At 47.1% G+C, this 5,281-nt stretch overlaps 1 pseudogene; it reads left to right on the plus strand.

Moving 5' to 3' along the window:
* The first annotated feature begins 315 nt into the window (after positions 1 to 315).
* Positions 316 to 433, plus strand: LOC126427404 (5S ribosomal RNA; annotated as a pseudogene).
* The last annotated feature ends 4,848 nt before the right edge of the window (positions 434 to 5,281 follow it).

Raw genomic sequence — 5,281 nt, forward strand, 5'->3', positions numbered from 1 at the left:
GTTGTTATAGACACTTAAAGAGCTGTAAGAAGCTATCTTTCAGCTTGTCTGACACTGCACTACGTCTTGTCGCATTGTTCCCTGCATGAAGGCTATGCGAGTGACAGCCGTCTTACCATCCCATACCGCAATTTTCCCTATTTTCGTCAAAGTTGTCAGTCTTTGTACCTGGAGTCGCTCGTACCGATCACCTCGCCGGAAGCCGCGGTGCTCCCTGACCCCTGGGCCCACTAGCGTTTAACCGTACAACAAGTTCATCTGACTTCGTACCAATTCTAGGCGTCCGATTAGCTCGCCTACATAAGCGTAATGTTAGGCAACGGCCTTGCCGCAGTGGATACACCGGTTCCCGTGAGATCACCGAAGTTAAGCGCTGTCGGGCGTGGTCGGCACTTGGATGGGTGACCATCCGGGACGCCATGCGCTGTTGCCATTTTTCGGGGTGCACTCAGCCTCATGATGCTAATTGAGGAGCTACTCGACCGCATAGTAGCGGCTCCGGTCAAAGAACACCTTCATAACGACCGGGAGAGCTGTGTGCTGACCACACACTCCTCCTATCCGCATCCTTAGCTGAGGATGACACGGCGGTCGGATGGTCACGGTGGGCCACTTATGGCCTGAAGACAGAGTGCTTAACATAAGCGTAACGTTACACGTGCTGAAAACCTTAAGAGCAATAATAAGATTAACAACAATGTAAAAATTATACATTAATAACGGTTTGGCTGGGATTCAGAGATATACGATGAGAGGAGTGCTAGAAGGAGAGCAAAGTCTTAGGTATGCCAGAGCTGTGGGTTTGTTAAACTTGGCTTATTTTGCCTGCGGCTTCTCTTCCTCGTACGGCCATGAGTGGCCTACAGACCGGTTTGTTAATATTTCCCAAAGACAACAAACAGGTCGGAGCAGCTTTCAGCCAGCGGGGAATGCGCTGTTTTTGTGGGGTCTTCGCCGTCGCCTCTGGTCCCTGCCTCGGGCCGGACGCTGCACGGCTGCAGCGGGCAGGCAGACAATTGCCGACCCCTAATTACGGGCACGTGTGGACGCAACTGGCGGCGGCGTCGGTATCGGCGGAAATTAGTCCGCCCCGTCCCTCTTCTGCCGCTGTTCCGCTGCCCGCCACGTTGTGTGTTGCACGCGCTGCGACGTTTCCGACGTCGTGGAAGTGCTGCCCTGCCTCATGCAGACAACTACACTCATGCTCATAAATTAAGGATAATTGCAGAATGTGGTGCCACACAACGTGGCGCTACACAAAACTGGCGCTAATAGCATAGGCACATAGGGAACACACACGACACACATCTGTAAGTCCACGGTATTGGCGACAAGCTGAGAAAACCGTCCAGAAACACATCTGCTACAAAACGCCACTGTTTCCTGCGCATGTACCCCGACATCAATATGGGGTATGATCGCCGCGCGGGATTAGCCGAGCGGTCTTAGGCACTGCAGTCAGGGACTGTGCGGCTGGTCCCGGCGGAGGTTCGAGTCCTCCCTTGGGCATGGGCGTGTGTGTTTGTCCTTAGGATAATTTAGGTTAAGTAGTGTGTAAGCTTAGGGACTGAAGACCTTAGCAGTTAAGTCCCATAGGATTTCACACACATTTGAACATTTTTTTGGGGTGTGATCACCATGCACACGTACACAGGCCGCACAACGGGTTTCCATGCTCTGGATCAGGTGGTCGAGCAGCTGCTGGGGTATAACCTCCCATTCTTGCACCTGTGTCTGTCGGAGCTCCTAAAGTGTTCTAGGGGATTGAAGACGTGCAGCGATACGTCGACAGAGAGCATCCCAGACGTGCTCGATGGGGTTTAGGTCTGGAGAACCGGCAGGCCACTTCATTCGCCTGATATCTTCTGTTTCGAGGTACTTAATGATGGCAGCTCGGTGGGGCCGTGCGTTATCATCCATCAGGAGAGAGGTGGGACCCACTGCACCCCTGGAGAGGCGGACATACTAGTTCAAAATGACGTTGCGATAAACCTGACCTGTTACAGCTGCTCTGTCAATGACATGCAGGGGTGCACGTGCACCAATCATAATCCCACCCCACAGCATCAAACCACGACCTCCATACAGGTCCCTTTCAAGGACATTAAGGGATTGGTATCTGGTTCCTCGTTCACGCCAGATGAAAACCCGGCGAGAATCAATGTTCAGACTATACCTGGACTCGTCCGTGAACATAACCTGGGACCACAGTTCCCAGGACCACCTACTGTGTTCTTGACACCAGGGGTCAGTGGAATGCACCTTGCAGTCTCTGGGCGAATAAACCACGTCTGTTCAGTCGTCTGTAGATTGTGCGTCTGGAGACAATTGTTCCAGCGGCTGCGGTAATGTCCCGAGAAGTACTCCTTGGCCGTTTGCGGGCACTGATGGTGAGATATTGGTCTTCTTGTGGTGTTGTACACTGTGGACGTCCCGTACTGGACACGTTTCCTATCTGCTGGAATCGTTGCCATAAACTTGATCAAACTTTGTGGCACACGGAGGGCCTCTGCTACCTTCTGCTGTGTTTGGCCAGCCTCCACTCGCCCTGGTATTCTACCCCTCATAACGTCATCAATACGTGTTCTTTGAGCCATTTTCAGCACACCGTCACCATTAGTACGTCTGAAAACGTCTACACACTTACTCGCTGCTCCGTACTCTGGCATGCACCAACACTCCTCTGCGTATGTGGACTGCTGCCAGCGCCACTGTGCGACGACCGCAGGTCAAATGCACCGCATGGTCATACCCTGAGGTGATTTAAACCCGCAAACGACCCACCAGAACGTTGTTTCACCATGTATCAGCATTATCCTTAATTTATGAGCATGAGTGTAGCATTAGCCGTGCATGCTTCTGAAGTTGGTGTTTGTTTTGCTTGTGAGCACGCAGTACAGTGTAATATTGCAGATCTGCCGAGAAAATAAATGAATCTCTTACGCCGTACTTTCCATCGTAAACCCTCCCTGTAATCCTGTAATGGATCTGCAATAACTTTCTGCTCCTCTCCTACTTCAAGCAAAGCAGGATTTTGGACAGTAACTCACGAGGACAACACGGCATGTGTTATCACCCGATTTTTGAGGAACTTCGCTCTGTGGAAGTGGAGTCAAAATAAGCAATACCTGTCTCGGCTTGTCCGTTGATACTCGACCGTTTCTGAAAAAACGTCGGTCAACGTTTTCGAGGTATTTTGAAGGTGCTTTATATTCCTTTTACCACGCGATATTCTCAGAGGAAATAGTGGCTCAGTTGTTAGCGTCATGGTTTCTCAGTTTTACGCTTCGTATTCTAAAGACGATTACTGTTTTATTTTATTTTTATTGCTTTCATTTATCTATCGATGTCCGTAGAAGCTTACTATGTACATGAACGTTTCTTATGAAATTAGGTGGTACAAGGGCGTTATTTTAACTGAAAAATTACAACTGGATTTCAGAATAAGTGTCACACATTTATTACATAATGTATGTCTATATGGTATGTTGAGGGGTTGTGTATTCCCTTCAATGATACCGATCGCAAAAACATTCCAAATACATATATCCCGAATACCTTGAGCATCGCGTGAAAGTAGGTTCGCCCAGTCACACTTCACCGCATGAATCTCGTTCGGGAGAGATTCATCGTTAGGACTGGTGAATATTTCGCGCGTTGGCAATAATTTCGCCGCAAACCGTGCATAACGGATCACTTTGCCGAAAACTGGCACCTGTAACTGATTATGAATCAACTACGGCAATTTCACCGAAAAGAATTTCAAATAATTTTTTCAGTTTTTTCATTGATTCATATGACATACAGTTGCTAGATAAATAAGAACAATATTATATCTATATACAGTGGTAAGCATTCGTGTAGTAATCTCCCAGAAACATGGATACATAAATGAAAAACAAAAATAAAAGCAATTGCAAGATGTTACTCCGGACGGGTGTAAAATGAATGTGCGCAACATAGAGTAATAAACGCTAAAATGGAGACTTGACCCTGACTGAATACTCCTTAAGCAAATCTTAGGATCTCTTAATTCTATAAATTACAATCTAAACATAAATTAATGATGAACGCAACTAATCCTACTAAATGATAAACGTTGTTCCTGCTTATATATTTATTGTAGATTAGCCCGGCCGGTGTGGCCGAGCGGTTCTAGGCGATTCAGTCTGGAACCGCGCGACCGCTACGGTCGCAGGTTCGAATCCTGCCTCGGGCATCGATGTGTGTGATGTCCCTAGGTTAGTTAGGTTTAACTAGTTCTATGTTCTAGGCGACTGATGATCTCAGAAGTTAAGTCGCATAGTGCTCAGAGCCATTTTGTAGATTAGAAAAACCTTTATATTACAAAGTTTACATTTCCTAAGTAAAATTACTAATCAATTGCCCAACTCTGCCACTTATGACTCTGCGGTCTAATATCAATAAAGCGAAATACTGACATCATCTAAGTACCAAACACTAGAAGACACTACTTTCAAAGGTGATCTACGGTGGTGTGGAACCTCAGTGGAAATAAACTAACGTGATCACAGATTTTTAGCTTTTATACCCCTAATAAGCCGAAGCAAGAAGCAATTTGCGATATCACCGTATGTACTGCGCCCAGTGCGTCGAAGTGATGGTTCTCGTACTCGTCTGCAACGATGGAAGACTCCAGCCACAAATAAACTCTTTCAAACACTAGGACGGTAGAAGGCGCTCCTCTGACTAATACACACTAATACTATCTTCTTCTCTCTGTGCTCTACGGACGAGAAACGGAAACTCCCAGCCACAAGGACGGAGTTCAGATAACGTCTCAACGTAAGTATAGGCAGAGGAAGTGCTCTCACTTACTGAAAATTGCATACTCAACGACGACTTCCAACCCGGAATAAGTGTCCAAGGAATTGATAAGCAACTGGAATCACTCAATAGAGGAAAGTCCACTGGACCTGACGGGATACCAATTCGATTCTACACAGAGTACGCGAAAGAACTTGCCCCCCTTCTAACAGCCGTGTACCGCAAGTCTCTAGAGGAACGGAGGGTTCCAAATGATTGGAAAAGAGCACAGGTAGTCCCAGTCTTCAAGAAGGGTCGTCGAGCAGATGCGCAAAACTATAGACCTATATCTCTGACGTCGATCTATTGTAGAATTTTAGAACATGTTTTTTGCTCGAGTATCATGTCGTTTTTGGAAACCCAGAATCTACTATGTAGGAATCAACATGGATTCCGGAAACAGCGATCGAGTGAGACCCAACTCGCTTTATTTGTTCATGAGACCCAGAAAATA

This window comes from Schistocerca serialis, chromosome 1, assembly GCF_023864345.2.
Source record: "Schistocerca serialis cubense isolate TAMUIC-IGC-003099 chromosome 1, iqSchSeri2.2, whole genome shotgun sequence".
NCBI lineage: Eukaryota > Metazoa > Arthropoda > Insecta > Orthoptera > Acrididae > Schistocerca > Schistocerca serialis.